General features: G+C 50.8%; 1 protein-coding gene across 1 annotated transcript in view; it reads right to left on the bottom strand.

Annotated features, from left to right (window-relative positions):
• VDR (vitamin D receptor) overlaps nucleotides 1–16,768 on the bottom strand; it is a 55,797-nt gene that overhangs the window by 30,540 nt on the left and 8,489 nt on the right. The window contains exon 2 of the mRNA NM_001167932.2: nucleotides 3,368–3,449. The gene's annotated coding sequence lies outside the window, so the exon portion shown is untranslated. The remainder of the gene's footprint in view (nucleotides 1–3,367; nucleotides 3,450–16,768) is intronic.

Genomic DNA, 16,768 nt, shown 5'->3' with positions numbered 1-16,768 from the left:
AGCCCTTCTGCCGGAAGCTCAGCAAAGTCGAGCTGCTCCCCAGGGCACAGTCCTCAGTGGGATCCTCAGCACCCTCCCTTCGTGGCTCTGGGTACCACCAGCTCACCCTCCTGAGGCTGCCGGCCATGAGCAGAAGCGGGTCTCCCCAGACAGGCTGGAGCACGTCTGCAGGGGGCGCTGTGGCGATGCTCATGGAGTGGCCTGGCGTCAAAGCCCAGAGGACCAGAGGCCCTGTCTGGCACCTATGGGCAGGGCTCCTTTGGGTGAGGGGTCCCGCCTCTCTGCGTTCCACTGTCCTCATCTGAAGAATGCGTTTTACTTCACTGGGTGTGAGGAAGGTTCTTGTGAATGATACGCACACCACTGGCCTCAGCTGTACCTCAGCAGTGGACCTGCTGCAGATCAGAGGCCTCTTTGCCCAGGGTCCCCTCCAAAAGTGTGGGGGGGGCTCCAACAGCCTTGTACACAGAGGGACACCCTTAGCCCCTCTATCCTTGAGGGCGAGGGGAAGAGGACAGATTACCTGCCTACAGCAGACCCTGTCATGCCAGCTCCAAGCAGCCCCACGGCTCAGGATGGACAGCCTGGTGACCTGGCTCTCCTGGTACCAAGGTCATCAAAGCCTTCCCCCTCCCCCTTCTCCCTTACAATTTATTGAATGTAAATTCAACACATTGTTCTGAACGTCCTTCTGAGTAATGTGAGTCGTATACCAGGAACTAATTTTGTTTTCAGAGGCTGCTTTTATAAATAGGCATTATCATCTAGAAATGGATTTCACACTTGAAGAAGGAGGGGAAAGAGACAGAGGGGACAAAATGTAATAGCTCTGGGAGAGTCTTCTGAGGAAGCAGCTGACAAGCCTTCCCTTGGGCAAGCCGGGACCTCGGCTTCACCTGCTGCCTGCAATCCTGCTGGCTGCTAGCTCAGGGCTGTCTGGGGTCCCTCCTGCCTGGTGAAAGCTTTCAGACAGGGCTGCCTCCCAGTTTTATCTGAGTCCTCACAAGGGTCACTACAGGTTTAAGTGCCTTGGCCTCAGGACAGAAGGAAATCGAGTGAGAAAGTCGGTGGTGAGGGGCCAAGCACCCTACCCCCTCCCATACCACAGTGCCATGTCATCCCACTGAGAGAGGTGGCTTCCAGGGGCCCTTGGGGACTCCGAGCTTCTTTCCAATGACTAGGCCCTTGACCTGAGCCAAGGTACATCAAAGACCAGGAGGGTCTTTTTTCAGTCCATCTTCAACTCACTCCAATGAGGCAAGTACTATTATCATTATTATTGTTATTATCGTTGTTGTTACGGCTTGCGGCATCCCAGTTCCCTGACCAAGGTTTGAACCTGTGTCCCCTGCAGTAGAAGCATGGAGTTCCAACCACTGGACCTCCAGGGAAGTCCCTTGCAAGTACTACTATTATTACTTGTTACAGATGAGGCCCAGAGAAGTCCAAACATTGAGGTTCTCTAGCAACTAAGAGTCAGACACAACTGAGAAACTTCACTTTCTCTTTTCACTTTCATGAATTGGAGAAGGAAATGGCAACCCACTCCAGTGTTCTTGCCTGGAGAATCCCAGGGACGGGGGAGCCTGGTGGGCTGCCGTCTATGGGGTCGCACAGAGTAGGACATGACTGAAGCGACTTAGCAGCAGCAGTTACCAAATGTACAAAACAAAGATTTAATATTGCAAAAAATAATCCATGAAGACTTTTAAGCTAAAGGAAGGAAGTGGGACTGTTAAGGACAGGTACTGTCAGTCCTGAAGGGGTAGAGGGTCCCTGATCCCAGACAGACCTAACAGATCCTCCAACTTTCTCCTTCAGCTTTTCTTTTCCTGGGAACTTTAATAACAGTGACCCTGTTGCCCAGCCCAATCATAGCAAAGTTGATACTTGTTAAGCTATAATGTTTTTATATACACACATGCACAGAGACAGAGAGAGAAACACTTAAAAAAAAAAAAAAAAGAACAAGGAAATGATTAACAGAAACTTTTGATGCAGTGAGATTGGGGAGGACTTGCAGAGGCATTACATACTAGCCATATTCAATTTCTTTGAGTGGTACGTATTATGGTATGTGTGTGTGTGTGTGTGTGTGTGTGTGTTTAGTCACTAAGTCTTGCCTGACTCTTTGCAACTCCAAAGACTGTAGCCCACCAGGCTCCCTGTTCATGGGATTTCCCAGTTAAGAAAACTGGAGTGGGTTGCCATTTCCTTCTCCAGATCCAGGAATTGAACCCATGCTTCCTGCATTGGCAGGTGGATTCTTTACCACTGAGCCATCTGGGAAGCCCCATTACTACTACTACTAAGATACTATTATCTGTTTTATATGCTCATCTGTATATATAAAACATTGCCTAGTTGTTAAAACAAAAATAAAAGAGAGAGTGTCCTTAGTTTTTCAGCCTTGTCCCCACAACCCTTAGGAAGTCTATGCTGACTCCAGGCTTCTGGAGCATGACATACATATCCAGAGAGTGGGCAGGGACCCCAGAGGCCCCAGGAGGAGAAACTGTCTAGGATGCCTGTGGCTTAACCCTAGGTCAGCTGAGATGTTGCAACTCCCCGTCATGGTGATATTGCTATAGACTGTGTCATTCAGAGGCCAACATCTGGGGGATTTGGTGGAAAAAAGAGAAATTATGTGTGGGGGTGGAAGGAAATTGGTCAAATCAGCCTAACAAGTATTCAGCATCATCTGGGCTCACAGAAGATGTGATGACGCAAGAGAGTTGGCAGAATGTGACAACACAGCACCGCAACTGTGCCTTCCTGTAACAGGGTGATGTCAGGAAGGTTGCTGGCCCCCGGAGTGGGGCCCCAGGCACTGGGTTAGGCCCAACAGAAGGCTGGACCCAGCAGCCAGAGGCCCACAGTGAGCAGGACAATTTCAGGTGAACTAAGAGACAACTCAGCCCAAACTAGGGTTACATGCTGCTACCAAGAAGCCAGGACCCAGGACCAGAGTCCAGAGGTGGAGAAGAGGTCTAGGCATCTATGGCCTGAGAGCTGGTAGTGCTAGGAGTGAAGGGCAGAGACTGCGGAGGGCAGGAGAGACAAAGGAGATGGGAGTTGGGCTGGCAATACCGCCTTGCTGATGACCTCCTGGGGTCCTGGCCAGGGTGTCTGCAAGCCCCTCCCTCTGAGCCCCCACCCCGACCTGGGCCCAGCTCTGGGTCTCAGCTTCGGGCTGCTGTGGTCTCTGCTGACACAGGATGCACCCAGCCACATCTGCCAAAGGCAGGCAGTATCTCTTCCTCCCTCTGACCACCGCCTTCTGATTTGCTCCCATTCAACATCCCTGCCCGCCTCACCCCTCGAAAACAAGAAGCCCAGAGGTTGTGGCTGAGGAGGAAACACCCACCTGTAGGAGCAGGGGGACAGGGAAGTCAGGCCAAGGGGTGCCCTTCTGTGAGGGTTCGCAGATGCTTCCAACCAAAAGGACTCTGAAATGAAAAAAAGGGAAATAAATGCTTTATGTACAGCCCTGTGTTGATCTCACCACTGGAGCTCTAGAGGGCCCACCAGGGAGGATGTGGGCCTCTTTCCAGGAACTTTGGTCCTCCAAATGGAGACTGAAAACAGAAGTGATCTGTTGGGGGCAGACATGCCATGTCATCACTGGCAGGGCTGAAGGAGCAGGAGTCCAGCTGGCAGCCAGGAACCACCCTGTCTTGGTGGGGGGCGTGAGCAGCATCCAGCGGGAGGGCAGATGGAAGCTGCTTTCTTGCTGCAGAGGGTGTCAGGAGCTTGACTGCTCCCGTGGCCCCCACTCCAGGTTTTAGGGATGCTTGGAGGAGCAGGGCCAGAGGGTGGTCTGGCAGGCTCTGGAGGGTGGGAAGGAGACCGGTGCCTGGGCGCTGGGGACAGTGTAGTCGGACCTGGCCTCTTGGGATGGCTTTAAAGACAGGTGTCTGGGGTGTATGGTCTGTGGAGCCCGGGTGTAGGTGGAGCAGGTGCTGCAGGGGTTAAATACAGCAATGCATGGCTTTCAAACAGGATGTTTTCTGCCACTTTTAGCTCTTTCCCAGACATGCTCAACACCCCCGGCCTTGGCGAAGGCTGAAGGTGGGCTGACTCTGGTGTCCAGACTCTGGGTCTTAGTGGTATGATGGGTCACCAAGCTGGGGCTGGTCAAATTTTACCCTTCCCACCTTCACCCACACCCAGTGCTACTTGTCTGCCCAGACACACACACACACACACACACACACACACACACACACACACTCTTCCCCCCTTCGCTGACACCAATAGGAAGTAGCTTGGGAGATAACAGATACACAGGTGTCTGACCCTGAGCCCTGGAAAGGCCTTTAAGGCAAACCCCCCAATGGGGAAGGTTCAGACCCTCAGCTTTTGTTTCTCTGCCTCCTAGTGGTCTGCCTAGGCAGGGGGAGGGACAGCCCAAGAAGCATCCAGACCTCGGCTCAGTCCTAGGACTGCCAGCCCCCTAACCTGTGTGCCCCCAAGGAACATGTGAGGAGAGTGTCAGTGGACCCTACTGAGATAACGTGAACATGGCTGACCCTCTCCCAAGGACCATGGGTGGAGGAGGGATACCTGCAGGGCACAGATATGTTGCCACTGCCCCCAGGCTCTCCTCTGCTCCCTCTGCTTGTACTGCCCAAGGGTCCCAGCCAACCAGGCTCTTCAGGATCCTACCCCACAGCCTTGGCAATCTCCCAGACTCCTGGCTTTCTCTGCAGGAAGTCTGAGGTGAGGGCCAACTGGGTATAGAAAGGACCACTGCCCTCAGCCCCTAAGACACTCAGAAGTCAGGTCTGAGATCCAAGTAGCTCGCCATCCCTGAACTTACAGAGAAAAGTGTGTGCGTATCTACCATGCGCCAGACTGCTAAGCTTCCCATCTGGGATCTCATGTAACCTCCTAACCGTCCCGCAAGATGCAGAGCAGTCCCATTTTACAGATGGAAAAACCAAACTCCAGGTAGGGCACTTTGAGACTTGCCCAGGGTCCCACGGCCAGACCAGCAGTGAAGCCAGGGGCCAGGCAAGGATGGGCTGCCTGCAATGGCCGATAAAGGGCGGCCCTCTTCTCCTGGGCGCTAGTATTCACTCCCGCCCTGCTCCAGATTCCTCCTGTGCACTCACTCATTTAATTCTCACAACAACCTCTAGGCACGGAGAAACTGAGGCACAGAGAAGATGATTATCTTTGGAGCCCAGATTTGAACCGAGGCAGCTGAGCCCCGCATCTCCACTCTGCCACCTTTCCTAAGGGACATAGCTCAGTGGTTTCCTCCCCCTAAGCCCTGGACTCCCCTCACCTCCACAAAGTCAGGGAGGAACAGACAGGACCATCCCCAGGTCACCACGGAAGAATGTCATGGCTCTTTTTTTCCTAAGGCTCCCAAATCAGCCAGGATCTCTCTTCATCCTGGCAACCCTTTTCATCCAGGAAAACCCCCATCAAAAGGTGGAGCTCTCCTCCCCAGGCAACTTTGCACTGCTGGGTGGTCCTTATAGGAAAGATGGTCCTGTAGGTCCAAGTTCACGGAAAGTGGGGCGAAGACACAGGGTAAAAAAAGGACAAGTGGAAAAAAACAACTTAATACTACCCCCTTTGCCACATCATACAACCCCCACCCCAATTCATGTTCTGAGTGTGAGAACATCCTACTGCCTTTGCTGGGACTGTCCCCAGAGCCACCCCCTCCTGCCCCTGCCTTAGAAATACCCATGCCCCTAGCACTGAGCCTCAGAGAAGAAGAGGGGGAGTGGTTCAGCTCTGCAGAAAGCCCCTGGCTTCCACTCCTCCAGGCTCTGCATCCCACATCAAAACCCCTGCCTGAGTCTGACCCCAGGTCTGACCCTGCCTTAGCAAGAAATGAGGAGATAACATATTTCCTTCCAGTCATCGAAGCCACAACCACCGCCTCTCCCACACGTCTGCCCGGCAGCTCACACAGCAGGCACCCCATCTTCCAGTGGCTTCTGCTGAATGGACGACCCCATGCAGAGTTTCGCTTAGGACAGTCTCCTGGGGTTGGGGCTGCAGGGTATCTGGAGCAGAGCCCTCATAAGACAAGGATCGATTTGCCGCTGGGCCAGGTTTAACTCTGTTGCCGTCACTGAACCTCCTCGGACTCCTGAGGGCGGCAAAGCTGTGACTCTGGGAGGACCAAGCAGTGGACAGAGGTCTGACCTCTAAGGTCTTTTCCAGGTCTGAAAGTGTGCAACTCCCAGGCCAAATTCCCACCATGATGAGGCCTTAAGATCAGTCAGGAATGAAACTCCCTCACTGTGTTCTCTCCCCAACCCTCCAAGGAACAGGTGAGGCCCCTTCACCCTCAGATGCTAAGGCCCAGGAAGAACAGGAGGGATGTGGCCCCGTGCAAGGGTCCTGTGGGGACTGGGAGCCTAGGAGTGGGCTCCCCGCTTAGCTGTGCTGGGAATGGACTGATCAGAATGGGCTTTCTAACTGTGAACATTAGCTCAAAGCTCCCTCTCCTTCTGGAAAGAAATGGAAAGCTATGTGATTTCCCAGCAGAGGGGGAGAAAATTCCTTCTTTTCCTAAAATTGGCACACATGGAGTCAACCACACATCGGGCTGTCTCTGGAGGGGGTGAGCCTGTGCACACGCCAGCCACGATTGCACATGTGCTTATGTGTGCACGCCCTTTTCTTGTTGCTTTCATTTCATCATCCTTGCAACTCTGCCCATAGAGTGCCGAACACTGTATGACCTACCCAAGTTTTTACCTGTCATCTCTTCATTCTGGTATAATTTAGGCTCAGCTTAGTCTCATGGCCAGTTGGGGTCATGCCCTTTCTTCCTTCTCTCCCATCCCCAACATATACCCACATTGTTTTTCCAGAACAATCTCAGCATTGCCTTCCGGAAGAAGCTGAGAGGAACAGAGTGGACATGAGAGCAATGGGAGAGGAAAGTGCACTGCAGAGTTAGAACTCGGCCTAACACTTTCTTCCCCCACCATCCCCTCAGTTCCTACGCACACACACACACACACACACACACACACACACACACACACACGGTGAGAGCATTTGGAAATTATATTCTGCAGACTACAATGTCCAAAGTAAAACCCAATGGATACCAGTCATCTCAGAATATCTCAAGATTGAAAGGAAACTTAACATCTCCTAGTCCAACCATTTTAAATCCCTTCTATAATATTCTAGCCTGTATTTAAATATCTTTTCTGTTGGAGAACTATCTCCCAGGCCAACCCATTCTCTTTGGATGGCTCTAGAAAGTTTTTCATTATGCACAGATGAAAGAGCCCCAGGAGTTTTCAACTACTGGTCCTAGACCAGCTCTTCACAGCCATCTAAGATGAATCTATCAGGCCACTCCCACACGGTCTCTTGAGGAGGGGTCGACAGGGCCACCGTATGATGCTACCACACACAGCAGAAAAAGTAACCCATTCCTCACCTGCTGGAAAATTGTCATGAAAAAAATAGAAAAACTCTGCAAAGTTTATGATGCAATGAGGTTTCAGGGGAGAAGCAGAGGAAGCTAGCCTGGCTACATTTCATTTTGATTTAGGCTTCATACACATCCCAGGTATGGTCATGATTCCCACCAGGGCAGTGAATAAGGTGGTCATGAAGACAGTGTCTGCCTCCTTGGCCTTCACCTGGAAAGAAGCTTCCAGCCTAAGAAAAGGGCCTATGGAAGAGTGTGAGTAGCTACATAACCTCTTCCAAGCTTTTCTGCCACCTCCGTCTCAGGCTTAGCTATTTCCAGGGGAGGCTGACCCCCAGCACTGTGGCTCTAGGAACAGGGTTGAGGTGGATCAAACTGTTTAATTTCTGACTGAAGCATGGTAAATGAAGTGGCTGATGACCCAGCGGTTTCAGGAATAACTTTTCTTCTGAAAGTGCTTCTTAATTAACTTTTTGGGGACTATACCTCACTCTCGAGAACCTGATAAAGGTCATGGACTGACTGACTGCTACAGTGGCAAGAGGTAGTAGGTCACTGCACAGAAGCCATGCCACAGGCTCCCACTCTACCGGACATTCACCGAGACTGTTCCTCGGCCGACTGTCCTGTCATCCTTGGGAGAGCTGGCAGCTTCTTGGAGCTGAGCAGAACCCACAGGCAGGAGTCCACGAGGTTCTAGGCAGTGGCACAGGAGATTCATAGTTTACTTAGATATGTTTCCACTTCTTATCAACAATTATTCCTGCAAGCTGCTTTTTTTCCAGTGGAAACTCAGCCCTCAGCTTTGTCAACAAGATCTCTGGGTTGATTAGTGCTCTCCAGGTAACTTCCGGAAAGTGTGGGCAGTGACGGTGACTAGTGAAGCATAGGGAACCAGCCCGTGCGTAGCTGCAGCCCAGCGTCTCTGGTTTCCTAGCAGAAGAAAACTGAGACCCCCACAGGGGAAGCGAGTGGTCCTCCTTGCTTTTCTTCTGGGATCAATGCGATCTCTATATCACTCAGCCTCTTCCTGCACTGCAGGAAAGGTAGTACCCAAGCCCCAGGTCCTGCCAGCTCCAAGCAAGATACTCCGGATCCTTGGTATCACAGCCCTTGCTCAGCTCCACAGTCACTTGGCCAGCCTGACACCTTGGCCACCTGACTACCGTCCCGCTTCCCCCAGAACCCCTCTCCATGTCCTGATCTACAAATAGAGACGTGAGCGCTCCCAGGTCTCAGGCGGTCACGGGGACCAAGTTCTCCACGCAGCACTCAGCACGGTGCCCAGGACACCAGAGATTTATATGTTTGCTCTCATTATTACAGCAGTTACTGTTAGTACAGCCACGAAGAGTTCAGGACCCAGAGAGGTCAGGAAGTCTGCTCTCGATCCCAAAAGCCCCACCCCAAACAAACATTGCCCAGAAAGCCACATTTCTTAACTGGGAAAAAACCGACCACCCCACCCATTGGCTGTGGCTCCCAAAAATCTGGCTGCTAGGGGCGGGGAGAATGGGTTGCTCTCTTCTCTCCCCAACAAGCAGAGAAGCTGGGCTACACATTTGGACTTTTCCTCCACAGGGAAGATGACACCATGGCTACCAAAGTGTCACCAATTACTAATCACTTCTGCTCATTGCCGGTCCTTTTCCTCTCTCACCCCGAGTCTCTCTCCTACCTCCTTCGTCGTCCAGGGCTTATCAAGCATCTGTTCTCTCCGCAGTGGGACACTGGCTCAGCATACCATGGCATCCCTGTCTGTTCTCAGGGCAGTGGCATTTCCTCGCCCCACTCCTGCCCCTCTGCAGGCAGCAGAAGGCTACAGAGGCTAGTGGTTCGGTCATGGCCCCAAACCTAGGCACTGGGCTGGTTCTGATTTAGTGGGCCTGGACTCCTGACTGCTCCCCACTCTTGGCAACCCTGGAAAGCCATTCATGGATCCCAGGACAGATTCTGAGGCCTGTGTCAGAAATCTACGAGGGTCCCCAGGTTCTCTGAGATAGGCAGGGCTAGGTAACTCTCCACGAGTCCCATGTCGAGTCCCATGTTAGTGTGTGTTAGTCGCTCAGTTGTGTCTGCTTCTTTGCAACCCCACGGACTGTAGCCTTCCAGGTTTCTCTGTCCACGGAATTCTCCAGGCAAGAATACTAGAGTGGGTAGCCATTCCCTTCTTCAGGGGATCTTTCCCACCCAGGAGTCGAACCTGGCTCTCCCGCATTGGCAGGTGGATTCTTTACCATTTGAGCCATGAGGGAAGCCTCATTTACCCAAAGACATCCTGTCTGTCTTCAGCATTATTTGCGAGGAGGTGAACATTCCTCCTGTATTCCTGAGGCTTCTCAGGAAGAGGCCAAGCTGGGAGGTTCCCATTTACTTTCAAGGGCAGGCCTAGTCACCCCCAACTTGCTCCTCAGTTCCCATGTAGAATGATGTCCTCCAGAGAGCTTTTCCAGAGTTTCAGTCTGGTCAGAATTCCAGCCATCCTGCTGTGTAGACTTCTTCTTGGGGACCCTACTGGAGGAGCAGGGAGGCCACGGCATTTCTTCTTGGCCTTTCACTGTGATGGCCATTGGTTCTGGTCTCTGATGCCTTATCTCTGATGGTGACCCTTGCTTGGTTTTAAGCACTGACTATACAGCAAGCCCTATACAAGGAGTCAGAGACACCATGGTAAGCCACACAGAGGCCCAACCTTGTGAAGCTTACTGTCTACAGAGAGAAAAAGACAGGAATCTTCAACTCAGATCTGGGCTGCAAAGCAGGTAAGCACAGGTGTGACGGGAGCAGGGGGGGGCAGCACCTGGCCTGGTCTTGGAGAGGCAGAGACGCTCTTCAGAGGATGTCACTTCTCTGTCTCCCAACTGAGACAGGAAGGACCATAGTTCTAACAAGATAGTGGTGAGAGGGTAGAGAGAGGTCAGGCAGGTGATACCGAATGAGCAAAGTCTTCGAGGCAAAAGGGAAAGAGCATGCTGGAGGCAGAGAAACTAGTTCTATATGGCTGGCTGGCTGGGTGGGGGGTACCAGGAAGAAAGAAACCAACCAACCACACTCATTTCAGTCGGAAGGAAATTCCATTCTTTCCACTACTGAGTACTTCTACTAGTAAACCCGCTGACTCTCAAATACCAGGAATTTTAAATTGTTGCAGTGGTATTTTGCAACCAAAGACTTTCAGACTCCATTCAGATTCCCGTTCCAACCTGAATCAACCTTGAGTTTTGTGAAGGAAGTAAAAACAGGCCTCCTACTCTATGGCTCATGGAGAATGGACCCTTGGGTCAGCTGGGCAGCGGGCCTCTCTGCACTGACTCTTTGCCCTGGGAAGAAGACCATCAGTAATTTTGTGGGAAAGGCAAGGTGGAGGGGAGAATTCTGGAAAATCCAGCCCAGTTAAATAAGAAAATGTGAGAGAAAGCTGAAAGAGAGAAGAAAAGGTTCAACAAGGGCAGACGGAAGCTGTGAACAACTCAGCGGCATGTCACCAGCCAATCCTTATTTAATGCATCAATCTGTCTAGGGCAGCCAGGTACGGTTGCCAGGCACAGGGAGAGCTGACTTACCACACACCCGACCGGTCCCCAGACCTGTGTCCACCAGCCAGCTTGGCTCACTCCTGTCTCCCAGTCCACAAGGTCACTTCCTTGTTCCCAGGAATCCCTCACACACGACGGTCACAAACAGCTGGCACCGGGGACACGTGCAGGAAGTCCCCTGCACCTGCCAGCCTGTACCCCAAGTCCAGAAGTCCGCGCTCGCTGCTGATAGCCCTTAGAGCTATCACTGAAGATAACCCTCTTGCTTCGCTGTTTCAGGCCAAACCACTGGCAGATTCTTCCCTGGGGCCACAAAGTGGTAGGAAATAGCAACTTTTGTCTTAACCCTTGAACTCTCTCCAAACTAAAACTCTCTCCCCCGCCCCTACCCCTTGGCCATCTTCCTCTTCCTTGTTTTTCTTTGGTACCTGGGGCAAAGATGGAACTGATTTGCTGCACAGAATGCCATTCATTGCTGCCCAGATAATCATAATGGTGTGATCACTCACCTAGAGCTGGACATGCTGGAATGCTAAGTCAAGAGGGCCTTAGGAAGCATCACTATGAACAAAGCTAGTGGAGGTGATGGAATTCCAGTTGAGCGATTTCAAATCCTAAAAGATGATGCTGTGAAAGTGCTGCACTCAAAATGGCAGCAAATTTGGAAAACTCAGCAGTGGCCACAGGACTGGAAAAGGTCAGTTTTCATTGCAATCCCAAAGAAAGGCAATGCCAAAGAATGCTCACACTACCACACAATTGCACTCATCTCACACTAGCAAAGTATTACTACTAGCTAGCAAAGTATTACTCAAAATTCTCCAAGCCAGGCTTCAACAGTACATGAACCATGAAATTCCAGATGTTCAAGCTGGATTTAGAAAAAGCAGAGGAACCAGAGATCAAATTGCCAACATCCATTGGATCATTGAAAAAAGCAAGAGAGTTCCAGAAAAATATCTTCTGCTTTATTGACTATGCTAAAGCCTTTGACTGTGTGGATCACAACAAACTGGAAAATTCTGAAAGAGATGGGAATACCAGACCACCTGACCTGCCTCCTGAGAAATCTGTATGCAGGTCAAGAAGCAACAGTTAGAACTGGACATGGAACAACAGACTGGTTCCATATCGGGAAAGGAGTACATCAAGGCTGTATATCGTCACCCTGCTTATTTAACTTCTATGCAGAGTACATCATGAGAAACGCTGGGCTGGATGAAGCATAAGCTGGAATCAAGATTGCCAGGAGAAATATCAATAACCTCAGATATGCAGATGACACCACCCTTATGGCAGAAAGTGAAGAAGAACTAAAGAGTGTCTTGATGAAAGTGAAAGAGGAGAGTGAAAAAGTTGGCTTAAAGCTCAACATTCAGACAACTAAGAGAATGGCATCCAGTCCGATTACTTCACGGCAAATAGATGGGGAAACAGTAGAAACAGTGACAGACTTTATATTTGGGGGCTCCAAAATCACTGCAGATGGTGACTGCAGCCATGAAATTAAAAGATGCTTGCTCCTTGGAAGAAAAGTTATGACCAACCTAGACAGCATATTAAAAAGCAGAGACATTACTTTGCCAACAAAGGTCAGTCTAGTCAAAGCTATGGTTTTTCCAGTGGTCATGTATGGATGTGATAGTTGGACTATCAAGAAAGCTGAGCACTGAAGAATTGATGTTTTTGAACTGTGGTGTTGGAGAAGACTCTTGAGAGTCCCTTGGACTGCAAGGAGATCCAACCAGTCCATCCTAAAGGAAATCAGTCCTGAATGTTCATTGGAAGGACTGATGCTGAAGCTGAAACTCCAATATTTTGGTCACCTGATGTGAATAACTGATTAATTTGAAAAGACCCTGATGCTGGGAAAGATTGAAGGCAGGAGGAGAAGGGGACGACAGAGGATGAGCTGGGTTAGATGGCATCACCGACTCAGTGGACATGAGTTTGAGTAAACTCCGGGAGTTGGTGATGGACAGGGAGGCCTGGCGTGCTGCAGTCCATGGGGTCGCAATGAGTTGGACATGACTGAGCGACTGAACTGAACTGTGCCATTTGGTGCTGCCTCAGGGCACGGGAGGAGCTGAGCCTGGCTCTCCAATGCAAAAACCTCTTTCCCTCCTTGGCAGTCAGCCGTCTGCAGCCCCCCAGCTGCCCACCTGGACCTCCACGCCATGTAACAGAGTTTCCACTACCTTCACTCAACACTCTGGGCAGAGGCAAACAGCCCTGGACCTGCTCAGGGCCTGCACTTGGTGAAAGGAGCCCTGAGTGAAGCTGGGCAGGCTGCACACTGTTGGCCACTAGTCAGGCCGCCCACTGGGCAGCGTCCTGGGGAAGAGGGCCGGTGCTTGTGGTCATCATGGTCCTTTGGGGGAGAGGTGGCACCCCTCCAACCACTGCTTCCCCTTTATGCCCTGACCCCTCACTTTCCCCAGAACTCCCCCTGGCCTGAAAAACAATTCTGCAGCCAGGCTCATCAGGAGCCTAGGATTGAAGTTTAACAGAGACAAAAATAATTCTCTTGAGTGAGCTATTTTCTGCCCAGCTTGGGGAACAATGGCTCAAGGTAACAGGCAGTGGAGGGAGGTGTGGAGAGGAGGCTGGCCTCCAGCTATCCATTGATTTAGGGCCTTCTCCATGCCCATGCCATGGAGTGGGAGTTTCAGGGAGGTGGAGACCTTAGTCAGGGGCTCTGGACTTACTGGCTGTCCCCCTTACCGCACACCCTTACCTGTGGATATCAGGTGAGAAGTGAGAGCGGCAAGTAAGGGAAGGCCTGGGGGAGCCAGGGGTTCCTGCACTCCGAGTTGCAGGCCTTCATGGCTACTGCTCTCTTATGGAATGGAAGGAAAAAATATCAAACACTGCTACTTAACCAAGCCTCAAAAAGGGGTTTCTATATCTGTTCACCATCTTACAGGAGTGCTGTATCAGCTGAGATCCAAACATATGTTACAAAAACCGTTATATTTCATACCAACGCTGGCTATTAGTTTACAATTCTTCTCCCAGGTGTTTAAGAGGGGGAGGAAGCCTACATTCAGGGGCATAGTGGAAGGCTGTGAAAACATTCTGAAGTGTAACATGTGGAGAGTGAGCCCTTCTCCGTGAGGTCACAAGACAGCAAGTAGCATGACATCCTCATAGCCCAGGAGAGCCCGCAGTGCTGGTAGGGTTTCAGACCAGGCTTGATAAGCATCATTCATTGACTGCCAAGCCCAACCCCAAAATTCCACTTTTTTTTTTGGCCTCAAGATCTTTTCTTTGACCATTAAGAAAAGGAAACTTTTGTTTTCTCTACACTGAACTTTCCTTCTAATATCTATAGGAAAAATATCTGACTGGGAAGACAGAGTAAGGGAGGAAGGAGGGGAAAAGGAAGGAGAGAGGGAGAAAGATAAGGAGGAAAGGGGAGGATTCATTCAAGGCCTATCAGATGGAAAGATTTCATTATTACTCTCCAGTAAGAAGCACTCTGCATTGTGAAGTATCATGCAATGGGACTGTACCCATGGAGAGGGATCACTCATGGCATTAGTAATGAATTCTGTGCACACTAGGGCTTTCCTAGTCCCCCTCCAGGTAACAGTCATCTGTTAAAAGAAACTACCAGAGGATACACAGGAAGCTAAACCTGACCATGAATGAGTTCGGTTTGTCACCCCCCTCCCCATCACCACCAGTGAGTATACATTTTTAAGTCACTTGTCAGTGTCTAAAAAAATAGAGAGATTTCACTTTTGAAAAAAACCTGGGTGTCCAGCTTCCTATTAAAAAAAAAGGGACATTTTGGCCACACTGTTCTGCAATTCTAGGCAACCTGCTGGCCTGAAGTGGGGTTGCCTCTCTAGAACAGGCTTGTGCCCTCCACTCCATCCCACCAGGGTTTGCACTCGCTGTTACCCACCTGGCCCTCATCCCTGGAACCAGCCCCCAGTGACAGCTGAGCTCTGTGGTCAGGGAGACAGTTGAGCAAAGAGGTTCTGGGAGGCAGCCTGTGTGTTAGTCTCTCTGCTGTTGCTGCTGCTGCTAAGTTGCTTCAGTGGTGTCCGATTCTGTGCGACCCCACAGACGGCAGCCCACCAGGCTCCCCCGTCCCTGGGATTCTCCAGGCAAGAACACTGGAGTGGGTTGCCATTTCCTTCTCCAATGCATGAAAGTGAAAAGTGAAGGTGAAGTCACTCAGTCGTGTCCGACTCTTCATGACCCCATGGACTGCAGCCCACCAGGCTCCTCCATCCATGGGATTTTCCAGGCAAGAGTACTGGAGTGGGGTGCCATTGCCTTCTCTGGTTAGTCTCTCAGTTGTGTCCAACTCTTTGTGACACTATGGACTGTAGCCCACCAAGTTCCTCTGTCCATGGAGTTCTCCAGACAAGAATACTGGAGAGGGTAGCCAATCTCTTCTCCAGGCAGACCCAGGGGTCAAACCCCAGGTCTCCTGCATTACAGGCAGATTCTTTACCATCTGAGCCACCAGGGAAGCCCACGCAGCCTGCCTGGGTACAAACCCTGCCTTCCCTCCTTGCCAGCCATGTCACTAGAGCCAATGACCTGGGCTATCTAAGCTTCTGTTCCCTAACCTATCCAGTGAGAAAAATAACAATGCCTACCTCATTTGTCTATGAGGATTAAATGAGACGATGTGTGTAAAGTGCTCAGCACAGCACCTGGTGCATGGCTCCTTCTCAGTAAGTGCTGGTGTTTGTTATTATGAAAACGGTTCAATAACTGGAAGGATTCATCTCATGTTTTAGTCACATGAAGCAATTGTCCTTCAACTGTCCTTTTTAGCTTAAGGGACCCAGTCTACCTACAAACCTATTTCCACCCAATAAACTATTGAGTGTATCTGTGATGAGTTAGGTATCTTAGGTGTCGCGTGGAGTGATGACACCTTGGACATGGGATTCAGTTCTGTTCTTGAGGGCTCACAGCACAATTCGGGGAATGGACAACTGAACAGCCATAGCCTCGTCCCCTCCCAGCCCTGCCCTGCTACTGGAGAGCGTGGGTTTCAAAGGAGAGCAGGAATGCATCTGACTCTTCTCTGTCTAGGTTCTACGCCCTCCCAGAGCCCTTACTGAGAGACACTGAGGGGGAAATTAACTCCATTTCACCTCCAGTTTCTCATTTATGAGTTCTTCCCTACACCCAGGTTAGCACAATTCCATTTCAACAAAGCCATTCAGATCTCAGATGGCGATCATTACAATGGAATTTTACCTGAGGCAGCCCATCCCCCACTTCTTAACAGGGCACCCAAGAAGTTGGCGCGCTTGCCAGAGAGGCTGGGCAGAAGTAACTTCCCACCTCTGGCAGAAGTCCGGAAATTCAGAGTCTTTTGGAACAAAGAACTCTGCCCTGAAGGTGTTTTGCAGCATCACCCTGGCCAGTCTGGAACTGTCCCATTCACCCTCCACTGGCACCCCCTGCTGCCTCTTTCCAGCCCTCTTCAGATGGGAAGGGGAGGGAAGGGGAGGAGACAGAGGAGCCTGAGCTCCCTTTGGCTTGGGGAGACAGGACCCTGTGCAGGAAAGGGGGTGGGCAGGGGAAGAATGACCACACGTCGGGTCTTAGAAAGACCTGAATTTAAGTTCTAGCTATCACTTGGAAGTTTGGTGGTTTGGGGCAAGAAATTTAGCCCTTTAACTTCCTGGAACTCAGTTTCTTCATCTGTATGGTGGGGATAACAATATTACCTACCTCACAGGATTATTGAGATGCATACACGAGAAGATGCATGAAAGACATTTAACCCAGTGCCTGGACCATATAAAATTATAGTAACCTTTTGGTTTAT

Source organism: Bos taurus, chromosome 5, assembly GCF_002263795.3.
Source record: "Bos taurus isolate L1 Dominette 01449 registration number 42190680 breed Hereford chromosome 5, ARS-UCD2.0, whole genome shotgun sequence".
NCBI classification, from domain to species: Eukaryota; Metazoa; Chordata; class Mammalia; order Artiodactyla; family Bovidae; genus Bos; species Bos taurus.
Note: the sequence above shows the minus strand (reverse complement) of the source record. Positions and strands in the feature narration are given on the sequence as shown.